At 39.9% G+C, this 17,070-nt stretch overlaps 1 protein-coding gene across 3 annotated transcripts in view; it reads right to left on the bottom strand.

Annotated features, from left to right (window-relative positions):
• Positions 1 to 17,070, bottom strand: part of LOC136864302 (vacuolar protein sorting-associated protein 26B-like) — a 385,738-nt gene that overhangs the window by 42,510 nt on the left and 326,158 nt on the right. The window contains exon 8 of one of the 3 annotated variants that reach the window (XR_010859291.2): positions 9,708 to 9,804. The exons of the other annotated variants lie outside the window; for them this stretch is intronic. The gene's annotated coding sequence lies outside the window, so the exon portion shown is untranslated. The remainder of the gene's footprint in view (positions 1 to 9,707; positions 9,805 to 17,070) is intronic. 3 annotated transcript variants of the gene reach the window in all.

Here is a 17,070-nt window from a genome sequence, read left to right as displayed (position 1 = left end):
CCCTTGTTAACACCATGGCACCAGGCACAGCATCTCACCTGGGCGCGCAATGTTGCTAACTGGACCCCAGAGGACTGGTGACATGGCACCACAAAGCCATGGACCCCAGTTGTCAACAAGGCACCACCATACACACTGGATCCGCTGACCCAGTGGTCATTGACCAGTAACTGCTACTATGAGCTGCTTGGTGTCTACTTGCAGCCCCCCATGGACTTCACGTAGCCCCACAAAGATGAGACATTCCAGCAAGTTAATGCACCGTGTCATAGGGTCCAAGCTCTCCAGAATTGGTTTGAGGAGTGTTGTGGAGAGTTTCAACGAAGGCTGTAGCGACCGTTCGCATGATATGAGTCTTTTAGAACTTAATTTTATTTAAAGTGTCCACCTAATCAATGCAAGTCACTTCACAAGTGATATTACATGTAATTTTAATGTCTAACCATAATACAGTACATGTTTTGTCTTACTGGAAGACTTCTTCAGCAGTAGCTTCTTACTAAAAATAGTAACTTCTCTTTCCAGAACTTGTTATTGACCAGGTTTCTTTTTGAAAGCTTCAGGTGCTCAGACAATTTGATAAAACCAACAGTCAGCGAGGTCCTTTTTCTCTTCCACCTCCTGGGCTACAGATCAACAACAAACACACAATCACTACACTGAATCTCAAATCGAGCTACAGTCAGCCACTAACTGTTTTTAACACAGTTTTTACAAAGAATGATTGTACTCTAATTGTTCGTTTAAGTGTGCATTTTTAAATACACAGAAACCACAGAAAACCATCTTCAGGGCTGCCGACAGTGGGGCTCGAATCCACAATCTCCCGGATGCAAGCTAATGGCTGCGAGACTAACCGCATGGCCAACTCGCCCGGTGATTTTACTTTTAAGTTGTTATTTTTAGTAAGATGCTACGGATGAAGAAGTCTTCCAGTAAGACTAAACATGTACCGTATTATGCTTAGACATTAAAATTACATGTATTGATTAGGTGGACACTTTAAATGAAATAAAGTTCTTACATTACATCAATACAGACCATTACAATGAAATTTGTCAATTTTTTATATGAACCCTGTCAAGCATTTATGGGATGTTATGGTGAGGTCCATTCACAACCAAGACCCTGCACCTACAAATAATAGGAAGCTGTGGGTAGTTAACAAAATGGCATGGGTTAGAATCTCTCCACACGTGTTTCTTCCACCTGTGGAATCAATACCGCGAAGAGCTGCTGCACTTGGCTGAACTAGAGCAGGACCTACATGATACTAGACCCCTATTCCACAACTTCTGGCATGTCAGAGTAATTTCAAAACAAATTGAAATAATGACTGAAGATAGATATTTCAAGCTAGAAAGGGATAGAGAAATTCTCAAGGCAATTTGATTAGGCAACAGATTAAAATGCATCCCAATTAGTCTGGCTTATTGGAATAGTTTCTTTTACAACAATAAAGTAACAGGAAGCGCCTTTTTAAGGGTTTCTTTAAGCAACCATATTTGTGACAAAGATTTATTCCTTTTCTGTGGAAAACTTTATAATGACTTATAACATAATACTTGAGGGGTCTTTACTGAGTTTGCCCTGTTAATACTGAAAATATTGTTGCTGCACCTAGAAAAACTTGTATGTGATAATACTTCAGCTTAGAACTCTGGCCAGAAAGGTTCTGCATTTTAAGGTTCAGTACTGCATGAACTATATCAACGAATTTTCATTCTGTAGAACTCTGGCCAGAAAGGTTCTGCATTTTAAGGTTCAGTACTGCATGAACTATATCAACGAATTTTCATTCTAAGTGATACATATCCTGTGGGTCAGTATTTCTCCCCTCAACATTGTCACATAGAGGTATTTCGAGGCACAATGATGATACACAATAACAAATGAAGTTGTTGTCTACATTAAAAATACATTTCAAGAAAGGAACATTTTCTTCGTCAGCTATCACAAATAGTTTGGAATAATCTTGCCATATATGCTCATATCCTTGAGTTTACAAAATCAAGTAGGCCTGCTAATGAGTTTAAAAATAATATCACTTCCACACAATTCAATTCAGTGCTGCGTTTGGATTATCTAGCGCCATGAAGTTCAATGTCATTCGAAGTGACCATATTGACTAGATTTGAAAATAATGTTTGTTGTTGCCAGTCTGACTAAAAAGTGACCCATAACACGCTGCTACATTTGAACACAAATTAACAAGAACTTTACATATTCCTGGCAGGCTTAATACTAATGTAAGATCAAAACGTTAATGCATGTGCGGTGTTTATGAACAACAAAATTTGAAAGGGTACTAGAAAACAATATAAGAAAGGTGAAAGGAAAATTGTAAGAAGAACAATATTGCTTTTGAAACTGATGATCAACACTAGATATGGAAAAGATTTGGACAACAAATGATAGAATATGTGCAAACAATGTACAAAAATTGTTGCATCAGTGTCCCGGGCAGAGTGGGTTTGGAATGAAACTGGACTACAACTAGGAAGTGTGCTGTCACCACTGATATTCACGATGAAATTGTGAATGAGACAAAGGTAAAATATGGGGACAGGGAGCTGAAGGTAATGCTATTTGCAGATAAGCTCACCAGACAAAATATTAGTCGCCCTAGTGCATACGCACAGATGGACCATAAAGCTTGTACAGATGGAGCAGTGAACGAGTCCTGTGCTCAACCACATGCGCACTGCCTCTACGTGACATGGGTAGATGTAACAACGTGACAGAGTGGTAAGAACTGTGTTTGAACGTGCCCATGACCATATGGAGCATGAAGTGGCTGGATTTGTTGGCATTTTTTAGCGGCCTGTTCAACATGTCTGCAAGCAGCGGTTTACTACATGTGGCCACAAAACACGTCAGAATTATGGTCTGAAAAAGATCCCGACAGAGGGACCGGAGGCACATTCATGCCCTGTGAATCAAAATCGCTTCCAAACCTGACAGGAATTGCTGCAATCAGTGAATGAAGGTCCATCCCACCTGTTAGCGAGAGAACATTGCAATTTGAACTGCATGCAATGAACATTATGAGTCTGTCACCTTGCAAGAGGCCATTGCTCACACATGCACATAAATCTGCGTGTCTTCAACAGGCTAGAAATCATTGAGCGTGGACAGTAGCTGATTGGCAGAATGTAATGTGGTCTGATGAATCAAGTTTTCGCCTTTATTTCAATGATGCACGCCAGTGAGTGCACTGAAGGCCAAATGAAGCATTTCATCCTGGATGTGTGTAAGGTCAGGTTCAAGCTGGAGGTGGGTCTGTGATGTTTTGGGGGTATTTTTCCGTACCATGGATTGGGCCTGCTCTCTGAGGTGAACACTAACATGAACCAGCATGTTTTAAACCTTCTGGATGATCACGTATTGCCTTTCAGTCAACGTCTGCATGATGATTATGCTATCGATTCCTGATTTTCAAGCTGACAACAGCGAAGTTCATCGGGCTGGACACGTGCGACTGGTTTTACGAACACGCCCCCACCCTATTTTATCTCAATTGGCCTGCAAAACCACCTGACTTGAAACCCATTGAAAATCTGTGCGACGTGTTGGAACAGCGGGTGAAATTCCAACTTCAGCGTTCCTGCAATTTGATGGAATTGCATGGTGAAATCCTCAGCGAGTGGCTTAACCTGGGTGCGACATACCTGCACAACCTTGTGGGCTTGCTTCCTAACCGAATCCATGCAGTTATAAAGTGCAGAGGCGGAGTTACACGGTATTAAATGATGCTCTTAATGATTTCTCCAGGGGCGACTAATTTTTTGTCCGGTGAACTTATTGTGGTGTGGGGAGCAAAATAGTACAAGGGCAATTCAACATGTCGAGTGAGATTACTGAAAATTATGGAATGAAAATCAGCATGGAAAAAGAGTATGACAATGGTGTTGAGTAGAGAAGAAAGGGAATGGACAAGAATTCTGAAAGTAAAGGGGAAAAGCCTTGAAACTGTGGAGGGCATCAAGTACTTGGGAAGTGAACGGATGCAGGGCTGGACATGGAGTTCAGTAATAGGATTCAACAGGGAAATGCATTTTACCATTTTGAGAAACCTGGTACTGAAGAAGGAAGTACAAATGAAGTGGAAAGAGGTGAAGTATAAGATGTACTACTGCCCAGCAGAGACCTGGATACTTGACAAAAAAGACAGGAGAATAAAATCCAGGCCAGTAAAATGAAATTTGTAAGAAGTATGACAGGAAATTAGGACATCAGGGGAAAATTAGAGTTGAAAAGCTTTACAAGACATGTGTGTGTTGTGTGTGTGTGTGTGTGTGTGTGTGTGTGTGTGTGTGTGTGTGAGAGAGAGAGAGAGAGAGAGAGAGAGAGAGAGAGAGAGAGAGAGAGAGAGAGAGAGAGAGAGAGAGAGAGAGAGAGAGAGAGAGACAGACAGATTGGTCAGGCATGTTAAGAGAATGCACGGATGCCAAAGCAGATAGGTGGGAGGGCAAGTGGGAGACTCAGACTAATGTGTTGCAAAATGAACAAGAATAGTATAAATAAAAGAAACATGGATTGGAACACAGTTAAGGAGGAACAACGGTGGTTGGATAGAAAAAGATGGAAATGTGGCATGAACATTCCAACCCGGCAGAAGCTGGACAACAGTAATGGAAGATGATTATGATGATGATGATTGACATGTGCATCAGAGACCTGGACGAAGATCAAAAGAAAGGAGAGAAAAAATTCATATGTTCTTGTGTTTTAAAGTAGTATTATAGTAAAGGCAATACAGTACAGGGTAAGAAATGAGGATACCAGGGAAATTGATTAGAAGAGCCTTCAGAAAGAAAGAAAGAAAGAAAGAAAGAAAGAAAGCTGGTCTGGTGGAGTTAAAAGAACGAATGAGGAAAGAATATGAAGCAGACAATGGAGGCTAAGATTGAAGGAAGGAGAACAAGAGGTACACCCAGACTAATGTTTTTGGACCGACAAGAAAAGTATAAAAATGGAACCTGGTGTGGAACACAGTTGAGATGCAGCAATGGTGATTGGACAGAGGTTGGATGGAAAGGTGCCATTAACCACTTGACGTACTTTGACGGATCTCTCCGTCCTGGCTCTCGACTGCACTCCGGTACAAAGACGGATCTCTCCGTCCGAACGTAGTGTTTATTTCTGGACCCGCTCCAAGCCGGTTTCCTTTGTGAAAGGATTTGATATTAGTAAGGTAATCTCTTGACAGATGGAATCACTGTTTTATTACATTGATGTATTCGATAAACACGTCTGTACAGTTATTTCGTGGAAAGAATAACCAGTATCTTAGCAACCTCATCGTAAGCGAAATCATGGCTGCCTCCATGTTGAGTGACGAAGCGATTATATGGGAATTTTTAGAAGAGAATGACATTGATATAGAAATAAGCGACGAAGAATTTAGTGGATATGGAAAGTAGTGAAAGTAGTTCATGTGATAGAAACTTTAGCGCTGGTAGTGGCGAACAAAGTGCTGTTTTGCCGTCAAATATGTCACGGAATTTTAGGCCTACAACTGATGCCGCACCAGCGGCTTCTAATCATGCTTTACACGATAGGGAATGGAACTGGGAGCACGTAAGTAATACTCCAGAGTATCATCCATGCATCGCAAGTGGTGAAATAGTGTTTTCCAAAGGCACCTAGGACAATGCCCGAACGAACTACAAGTTGTGAACGAATTTCTGACAGCAGACTTTTCGGGAACATCTAACCAAAGAAGGTAAATGCTTATGCAAGTAAATGTCTTGTATCGGCTGCCGAGGATATACATAGGGTAATGTCATTTGGAAAGGAACACTGGTTTCCTGTATCTGTGGATGAAATGAAGGCCAGATTACCTTGAAGTGGTAATGTATGATGGAAGAACGACGTTCCGACCCAGTCTTGTTGTTGACTACAACTGTGGAAAGGGTGGTGTTCATTCCCATGACCAGAGACTCGCATCATTCCCCTTGATGAGGAAGTATGTAAAAGGATACAAAAAATATATACTTCTACAGGCTAGACATGACACTTCTGAATTCCAACATCATTCATCTCCTCCTCAAACCTGAAAAGAAGCGAGTAGACTTTACCACCTTCCGGATCAATTTGGCCGAACAGCTGTTGGCAAGTGTGACCTTGCCTGACTATCCAAAATAAGGCACCCAAGCCCTGGGGATACAGCACTAAGACTTCAAGAGAGGCACTGGGACACTTTCCGACCAAAATACCCCCAACAACGAAGAAGGTCATCCCATCATGGAGATGAAAAGTCTGTGTGAACTGGGGTCTGAGGAAGGAATCTTCATTTGAATGCCACCGGTGCAAGGTGGCGATGCACGAATATGACTGTTTTATGACCTACCATATTCATAAAGACTTCACAAAGTACATCTGACAGTAGTTTGGATATTTCCTCTCATTACGTTGCTGTAAAGCATGCCTTTTCAGTGTCTGTGATAATATCATGTAAAGTAATGAAAATAAATGGTACACCAAGGCATAAATAAGTTCAGTTAAATGGTATGTGAATGGGTTAACATCTTGACCTGGATGGAGCTAGAAAACATGAAATGTCGATGTTGAAGAATTAATCCTCTTTCCTAGATTCCTATCTTTGATGATTTATGTCTGAACTTGTTTGTCCCATTTTTGACATGAAATACATACACAATATTTGTTGAGGCAACTCTCAAAGTTCTATCAATTGCTGAATAACAGGATAGGGTAAACTTTTCTAAAAGTGAAATCTTACGAGTTTGATGTAGGTTCTTGAACTGTGCTTCGGGTTAATATGTTGTGGTAACTAAATCAATTTCAATGTTCTGAAAATTTTCCCTTCAATATCTGCCTAATTTTCTTCTTAGTCCACAAGTATACTGCGAGGATCTGCCCTACACAATTAGGCACTGAGCTGTATACTTCTGCTTGGAATGGAAGATTGAATGGACAGCTGTAAAATGATTCTGAACAGAACATTTATGAATTCAGTGAGTGCAATACTTATGAGCAAGCCAGTGACATCTTTTAATTCAAGGAACAAGGCATTACCATTTTGTACAAGACAGGGATGTTGACAGCCACAATGTAGTAAATATTCAGATAGTTTTTGTTATAATTAAGGATAGTTTACACCTAAACCTCAGAGAAAAAAAAACCAACAGAAAATTACAGAAACATTTTGATTATTTTGGTTTTAAATTGATGGCCTGGACAGTAATGGGCACCAAAAAATATGTTAAATAACTTGCATGACCCCACTTGAAAACTTGATTAAATAGGGCATAAGAAGATCCTTCTCGCTGCCTCCGTAATTTGGTATGAACCATTTTGTAATAGGAAAGACTTATTTTTGTAGCAAAAAAGTGTCAAGTGCGATCAGGAAAATTAAATAAAGCATTTGTTATCCTAATCAGTTATGCAGGTAGTCATTCGCATTGCTCATATGAGTTCCTCTAAGTCAGTAATTCTTGCTAGAGTATTGTCCAATTGTCTACTGCCAATGACTGAAATGTGTCAACCAGACACACTGTGTGTGGTTTCAGCCCAAACAGAAGTACAATTGGTATGATTTTCAGTGCAAGACAAATGCAGGAAAAGCCTACAGAGCAAAACCAACCTTGTAAATGGCTTTTATAGATCATGTCAAGGCGTTTGATTCTGTTAATCGAGAAGCTCTATGGAGAATTCTAGCTCTGATTGGATGTCCAAACAAATACATACAGGTACTCAGACTGCTGCACAACGGCATGTTTGCTACTCTTCAATACAAGACCAGGAGACCCTTTCCGTATTTCTACTGGAGTCAAGCAAGGTTGTATAATTGCTCCAACATTGTTATTACTATTTATTACAACGATATTACACCTTGTGGATGATAAACTGCCATCAGGTGTAGAACTTCTGTATAGAATTGATTGAAATTGTTTAATATTAAGAAACTGCGAGCTAAGACCAAGGTGTCCTCAGTGTCAGTTATAGAGCTTCAGTATACAGATGACAATGTACAATGTTACAACACAGAGGATGATCTGCAATCAATCCTTAATGCTTTGAATCAAGCATATGAAAGTATCAGACTGGAAATTAATATTAATAAGACGAAGATCCTTTACCAGCCGGTACCAAATTCCAATAAGAGAACTCTGCTATTACAATCATTGGCCAATCTCTGCAGGACATAAATCATTTTCCCCACCTTGGAAGCCATCTGTCAACATGTGCAAACATTGATGCAGAAATCCCATATTGTTTAAGATGTGCTAGTGCAGATTTTGGTCATCTCCTAAGAGGAGTGTCTGACAATCATATCAGTGTGAGAACCAAACTGTACGTTTACAATGCTGTTGTAATCCCTACTCTTATCTATGATTGCGAGACCTGGACAACTTACACGAGAAACTTAAAATGCCTGGAAAGATACCATCAACGATGCTTGCGGAGAATTCTGGAAGTTAAACGGCAAGATCGTGGAACGAACATTAGTATCCTCGTGGAAGCCAACACTACAAGCATGGAGGCAAAGATAGTCAGGCATCAGCTATGCTGGGCTGGTCATATCGTCTGCATGCCAGATACATGCCTCCCAAAGAAAATCGTGTACTCCCAACGAAAGAATGGCCAGCATTACCATGGAGGGCAACTTAAATGAGTAAGGTTGTTCTAAAGTGTAATTTCGAAAGGTGCCATATTGATACGGTCAACTAGGAAACTACAGCTGAGGATAGGCCCAAATGGCGTAGTATTGTATACAACGGAGTTGAACATCTAGAACAAGATAGGAGAAGATTAGAAGCTGAGAGGAGGAACCACAGGAAAGAACGAGCGAATGTGAGGGATGGTGTTCTTGCACAACCATCTGCTGCAACAACTAGTGTGCACTGTCACTGCAATAAAATCTGTGCATCCAAAATCTGACTGTTCAGCCATCTGAGATGACAATACGTCCAAATGACACTATTTATTTACTATATATTCGTTGACGAATAAATGCCTATGATGATGATGAATGGTTTTTAGATATTTCAGTTAAACATTCAAACAATTGTAATATGCTAAGTTAATATCAAGGTCTAGGGAATTCTAGGATGATGAGGATTATAGCTGGTTTCTGAGGAGGGATAGCAGTTTGGGCTACAAGACAAAACTGTCAAATGGCAACCATTTCTAAAGGTTTCTCACGTGGAATGCTCTGACTGAAACAGAATTTCAATTTAACATTCAATTTAGGTGGTAAATCAACACACAATGATTATAATAATAATAATTTATTAAAACATGTAAAGCTAGACCAATAAAAACAAATTTTCAGTTTTAGTTCACCTACCTCTATAGGAATCTGTTATTTTACCTCTGGAGATAAGGAAAAAAAAAACCTTTATTTGTGACCGTAATGTTAACTAAGCATAGCGACATGTTTTGCATCAGCAGCTCTTACATGGTCCATACAAGATGATCATACATGATCATACCTCAATTTGTTTTCATCATTTTATGGAATTAAATTGAGTTTTCTGAATGTATTTCCCACTTTCAAAAAACCAGTAACTATTACAGTATTTACAACACAACAGGTCCAACATTTATCAGCACCTTCAGCAGAAGCTTTACTATAAGAAGAGTATACCATCCAATGCGTTCCCTATTCATAGGTTGATAAACCACTAGCTGAAGTATTCACTTCCATTCAATATCTATAAAATGAACTCTTTTCTCACCAGGCTGATGCTCGGCTCACAATTGGAAACTGGATGTTAGTTGTACGTTTAGAACTCTCAGTTGCTGATGGCTTCATGATTTTCCCCAGCAATAGATCTGAGTAAGGAAAAGAATTGTTCAAAAATCTCAATTTTCAGAATACCATCAAAAGCTCATTCATTACAGAAACGCATTAAAAGCAAGCAGTTTTCACAATCCGAAATATTTAATTATACACACTATTATTTGTATTTCTTTTTAAATAATAATACTTTTAACCTGCCTAGTCAAAGCAATTAACATTCAGAGCCACTAGATCACAAAATTTAGCATAACTTGTACTGTGAGCTTTCTGGAGATCCTAACAGATGTAGTCCCGATTAGTTTCACACTGGTCATCAATGGGACAAAATGATCCAAGCACAAACCTATGTGTTTTTGTATTTATACAACTGTTTATATCATGATCGCAACCATAGGACCTACAGATTTATGTTGATATCTAGCTACGCGGGTGCAACTTTTCACTTGAAGAATTCCACATGCATTGGCTGGGATTTGAACTGCAGCCACCTTAGAAGCCTGTGATGGTACTCTATCATACCCCACGGAGACAATACGTCAGGTGTCCGAGTTGACTTCTAAACAATGGATCCAAGCAACATATTTTAGCAGACTATGGATCAAGAAGATTCATTTGCTAATAAGAGCAAATGCCAAATACAGTAGAAGTCCGTTATAGCGAGAATTCATAACCGCGAAAAATTTACTCGCTATAAAAATAGTCGTTATATCCGATTGTTTTTAAAAAGTCGAAAACCCCTTCATGCACTTTAAAATCGGTATGAAACGGCAATCAGTTTGTTCAAAACTTGCGTTTCCGTATATGATATCCACACTACGGCATACTTGTTTGTTATTTTTCGTAATCCGATACTACGTGAAAGTGTATGTTCAATTTCATACTGAAAAAAGTATAGTACCGTATATCTCCGAATCCAAGATGAACCCCACGTTTTCCTTCAAAAAATTTAAATCAGGCTCAAAAAGAAGTTTGTAGAATCATATGAATGCCTTGTCTTACAGTAGGCCTACGCATTTTTAGACGCCGAACATTTACTTTCGTCACGCCATATTTCTTTATTTATGGCGGCCGCACAGTTATTTATTTACGCTGGTTTAAGGACCATTAACTCAACATTGGCATCATAATACCGAAGAGAACTCGTTGAAAATTTTCCGGCAATAGCTATTCCATGCGTCTCTACAATACAACGATCCATCAGGAAATTATTCTTGCTGTCTATAAAACTGTTACTTTTACGCAGCGTCAGATATAACCGGCTGCCGCTACACGCACGTCTCGCTTGCCGGGTTCGGCCAAATTCAGCGGCTAGCGTTGTATTGGCCTAATCGCGAACGTTGAAAGTCAACGAACGAGTTTATTGCGCCACGGTATGGCCATTCTGCCCTTGCGTTTTTCGTGCACATACCTCACAATTTCATCTTCGACTTCTTTAAAGCGTCCTTGTTGCGGACCACTAAATGCATTTTTTTGTATAATACGCATTTTTTTTAGCTCTTTGTCTTCACGCTAACGCCAAATATTGGCTTTAGTTAGGCCTATGCCGTATTTTCTTGCGGCTGCACAATTATTCTACATTTCCGTGTGTTTAATAAACATTAACTTATAATTGGCATCATAATATCGACTAGAACCCGTTGAAAATTTGCCGGCAATACCTTTCCACGTATCTTTACAATACGACTATCCATCGCGAAAATATTCCTGCTGTCTATAAACCTTAATTTCACTAAGCATCAATAGATGCGTTATGACTCTGCCACTGAGTAGCCATGGCTTTTCTAAGAATTCGAAGGGTCGCATGCTTTGATGCCATTCTGCAGATTTGAGAAACACACAGGCTCTGTACAACCGGTTGTCGCGGCTAGCGATGTGTAGTAATGAGGCGGTCGTTTATTGTCAACGAGTTCTGTGCGCGTGTGAAAAGAAGCAGCGTGGTTAGCGCGGTAGTTGCCAGTGGTATCCATTAGCTTTCTGTTAGGCCGCGAATGCAACAACCCTTGAGTTTTCGCATGAGATTCTGAGGGGGAAAAAAAAAAAAAAAAAAAAAAAGTCTTGGATTAGGAGAAATACGGTATCACTCCAGAGATTTCTGTGGCAAACACCTCAGCTTTCTTCTTCAAACAGCTTCACCTAACCTAACCGTATATGTAGCCTATCATGAAAACATATTTGAAACGCATGTAGAGAAATAACCTCCTCGCGAAAAATTTACATGTAAATAGCCGTAACTAGACGCCAGAAGATATGAAATATCCTCTGAAATCAGTGATGTACTCTGCCATATCTTGATGTGTATCACGTTCTTACTTAATTTCCGTATATAACATTAAAATTAAGATATCGTTTACTTCAGTCTTTATTTTTAACGAGTTAACAACTGCTATCGGCCACGTTATTTACGCGTTTATTACGAAAACGTGTTTTCCTTTTTCATTTCGAATTTTCTTTAGAGAACAGCAGTGAATGGGTATTACTAATAAACTCCAACATCGCCTTTGAATGTCAACGAGAGAGCTCGCAAATGCACAAAGTGAGAAAACTATACTGTACCGAAGATGATCGATAGCATTTTGTTGCAAACGTTTGTTTTCTTATTCAAACAGAGTAACGTATCCTAACTTAACCGTACTATACGTATGATGAAAACACACTTCAAGCGCCAGTAGAGAAATTATACCTTTCTCGCTATACATTTTCATAATAACCTTTCCATAATTTAACCAGACGTGACAAAATATAAACTACCGTAACCTCTGAAATCAATTAAGCACTCTGCCATATCTCAAGGTGTATCCCCTTCTTAATTGCAGTATTTAGCCTCAAAATTAAGCGGTCGTTTAAGCCAGCCTTAATTTTAACGAGTTAAACAACCGTTATCGGACACGTTATTTACGCATTTATTACGAAAATATGTTCTCTTTCATTTCGAATTTTCTTTATGGAACAACTCTCGACGGATATTACTAATCGATTCCGACATCGCCTTCGAATGTCGACGAGAGAAATCGCTAGTGCACATAGCGACGAAACGACTCCGAAGGTAATCGATCGCATGCAACATCATCGCTGGGGTGCATAAATATCGGTAACGGAAAAAAATCACGCGTGCTTAATCGCTCGTAATAACGGATGCGCCAGTGATAGGGTTCTCGCTGTAACCGAAGGACGATACACAGTTTAATATAGGAATTTTGAAGGGACAGAAAAAAGTCGTCGCTATAACGGAGTTCTCGTTATATGCCGTACTCGCTATAACGGACTTCTACTGTACTGGCCTTGAAACTTGGTGCAGGTGGTTATTTAAATAACAGTGAATGGGGGCTAGAGTGTTGGGTTTTCATTCAGATATGCTAACAAGGAAGCCATACTTTCCAGTGTCTACTTAGTTAAATGTAACTTAGAAAGCTTTTCAATCTGTCAAACACACAAATTCAAAATACACTGGCAGAAAAAAAAGTGGATCACTTTGTAAAAACGAAATCGTAATTGCTGAACACCAATTATATAGAGGGAATTGTTCCATTACATTAATTGTTAAATAAAGGTGGTTTCTAATTTGAATTCTGTAGTTTTGGAGAAAACAATATGATGTTTAGAGATCATAAATAAACTTAAGGAGCCGCTTTTCACCCGAAGTGCTAGGCACTCAATTTTCTTGCATCGACTAGCAATAAAACCTTTTAAGTTTAACGATACAGGGGCAGCAGTGGCACAATATCTGTCACAAAGGAACATTTTTCTTCAGTTTCTCTTTTACATTTGACAAGTTAAGATGCCCCTTAGCCTAGAAGATGTCTTTATTTAGTTTAAGTAACTTTATCTATCTATCTATCCATCCGTCTATCTATCATCTTTCCATCTACCTGTCCATCCATTTACTGTATTAATTTATCTAAATATCTATGCGCATATCTATCTTCTTATCCTACCACCTGTTGATCTACTTTCCAATCATTTTTCTAACTGGTTCTAATTTAAGCCAGGCCTCCGTATTACATCTAAATAGATCTAACATCAACACTACGTAAAACAAGCTCCTACTCGAGTTATTCTGTACGCCTAGTCTGCTGTTGCACGTTATCATTATCAATATTATTATTATTGACAATTTAGCTATCTAAAATACGCTAATTGCTGATTGTTCATTGGATGTATTCGCATGCTGTGTTCTAGTTCTAGTTAGTTTCATCTTAGCAATTAGCAATGCATACCACAAACAGCAGTAATCCCTCTGACCATAGCAATACTTTTCCTTGTCACACTTCCCCTTCCCCACCCATCCCTTCAACCAGTCCAGCTGCTAGTCCATTGACCTGAACCCCGCCCCTTGAAGCTACAACACACGTTCTCCAGTCAGCCTTAAATAGACATAAAAGCGCACTTCACATGTCACCTTAATGCTCAGAGTTTAGTTACTCAAAGTTGTATAGATGAACTAAAAGCGATTTTCATTCCAATGTCCTTTGATATTATCTTATGCAGTGAAAGTTGGTTGAAAGTCAAACATCAGGCTAAGAATCTGGAATTACATGGCTACTGCCTTCTGAGGAATGACAGACTTGGCAAAGGGGACGATGGGGTCTGTGCTTTTGTCTCTTTGCGCTTGAAACCTCAAATTATCTGTCAGTCGCCTCAACAGTATGAGAGTAAACCTGAGTACATGTTCATAGAGATACAGGTCAGCACTGTGAAATGCTTGGTAGGTGTTGTATACAAACCGCCTAAAGCTCGCCGTCTGAAAAACTTAAAGAGACTGTTCTTAATGATACAAACTTCAATACAAACCTTCTAGATCCAGATTCTTCCGAAGCCACCCATGTATTGAATACCTTTAAGGCATGCAGCATGGCAATCCTCCCACTTTCTTTCACTCACCATACTAAAAAAAAACACACACACTCTCTCTCTACTTGACCTAATAGTAACGAACAACCCTGACAGAATATTACATCACGGCCAGACATCTGCTCCCAGACTGTCAGCCCATGATATTATCTTTATGACTTACGCACTGCAATGCCCCAAACATAAACCTAACTACGTGACTTACCGAGACTATAGCCACACTGACAATGAAAAATTATTGGAAGACACTTTTTCGATGCTGCAGCAGGAGTGGACTCTTAAAACTAATAATGACAACTTGGTCACCACTTTCAATAACATGACACTACATATTTTTGACAAACACGCCCCTCCACAAACAGAACGCGTCTGAAAGAGGCTCTCCCTGTGGCTAAATGATATTAGAGCACTGATAGCTAAGAGGGATGCAGCTCATAGGAAATATAAACATTACCCGACAGAGGAAAACTTTATTACAAACGACTACGTAATAAAACGACTCAGACAGTACGCCCATGACCTTATAAAATCTGACGTAAGACCCGCTACTTTATGGAAGTCAATCTGCCAATTTGGACTAAAACTGGACAAGGTAGACGATTTGGAAATTTCTCTTGATGAATTGAATAATCACTTTGTATCCTCCCATGTACAATTAAATGAAGAAGTAAAAGAAAAACTTTTGACTACAAATTACCACACACCTCCCGCAGGCAAAGACATTTTATTTTAGTTATGTCTCACCCCTGCAAGTGAAAGCTGCTATCTTGTGAATTAAAACTAAATCCATAGGCGTGGACAATATATGTATTATAATGCTACAGAAAATTATCAACGCTATTATTCCAGTATTGACATTCATACACAACTTCTCCCTTCAAAACTGTGTATTTCCAACTGTCTGGAAAATGGCCCTGGTGGAATCTGCCACCTGGGCGACTGCCCTAAATGCACATCAGTATTGATTGATCCTTTACCGAAGACAAAATCTCCTAGGCTAAACAGTGACTAAACCCACCAACCTGGGCCCAATGTTCGGGAAGCCAGGCTCTGCCTGTCACAAGTCAGGACAAAGGGCGAGTGATAGAGGAGTAACACCTCTTTAAAAAACCTTGGTCCAGCTGACCCGGCTGGTAGTCCCATGTAAGGGTCCCTTGCCAGGGTTACGGTGAAGACCTCAACGGCAGTGAAGGCGGAGAAGACGGACTTCGGAACGGTGGAACTGACGGACGAGGCAACCCTCCTATGCGGGAAAAATAGAATAGGAACTGCTGCCTTGCGGTCAGAAGTGGGAACTTCAAAGGCTAAGGGAAGAAACCCCAACAGAAAATCAGTAGGCCTGGCTACTTAGAAGGCAGCCCCTTCACCAGGCTTTGGGTGCTGAAGGCCAATAACCTACACACCCGAGATTAACCTATTACAGAAACATCAACGAATACAAGCCGGATGGATAAAATGGATTTGACTTTTAGCATGAAATCGGACACGAGAATTGGAATGTGGAATGTACAGACAATGTGGCAGGCAGGAAGATTGGCTGAAGTATCTAGGGAGATGAAGCGATACAGGTTGGACATATTAGGCTTGAGTGAGATGAGATGGACTGGGTTTGGTGAGATAAAGACCCAGGAAAAGGACACACTGCTGTACTCAGGAAGAGAAGAAGAACATAGAGAGGGTGTTGGATTATTGATCACTCAAAAGACAAGGAAGAGTTCGATAGAATGGTACCCAGTCTCAAAGGATTCTAGTAGCTCGATTTGCATCAAGAGTAAGACCAATTACAGTGGTGCAGTGTTATGCACCAACAGAGGCAGGAGAAGAAGAAAAAGAGCAATTTTAAGGTCAGCTACATCGAACCCTGTTAAAGGCAAAGAAAAGGGATATAATGGTCGTGATGGGAGACCTGAATGCGAAAGTTGGCAATGATAACCAAGGAATAGAAAATATAATGGGAAAACATGGTATAGGTAACAGAAATGAGAATGGTGAAAGGCTTATTGAATTTTGTAGTAACCACAGGTTGGTGATAGGAGGCACTATCTTCCCCCATAAGAATTGCCATAAAGTGACGTGGGTTTCCCCTGACCATAGAACGGAGAATCAGATCGACCATTTCACTATCAGCAAGACATGGCGAACCTCCCTTTTGGACGCGAGGAACAAGAGGGGGGCAGATGTGGGAAGTGACCATCACTTAGTAGTAGCTACGCTCCGACTTAAGATTGCAAGTACTAGGCACATTCATCAGAAGAGGAGGATAAAGTATAACTGGGATAAACTGAAGGACAAGGAGGTGCAACAAAATTTTTCACTAGAATTGAATAACCGATTCCAACAGCTAAGAGAGGAAGAAGGACAGGATATTGAACATAATTGGAAGAGCATAGAGAGTACCTACATTAATACCTGTGAAAAGGTCATAGAAAAAAGGGAGAGAGGAAGAGAGG

This window comes from Anabrus simplex, chromosome 2 (assembly GCF_040414725.1).
Source record: "Anabrus simplex isolate iqAnaSimp1 chromosome 2, ASM4041472v1, whole genome shotgun sequence".
NCBI classification, from domain to species: domain Eukaryota; kingdom Metazoa; phylum Arthropoda; class Insecta; order Orthoptera; family Tettigoniidae; genus Anabrus; species Anabrus simplex.
The sequence above is the reverse complement of the archived record's forward strand: the minus strand, read 5'-3'. Positions and strand labels throughout refer to the sequence as shown.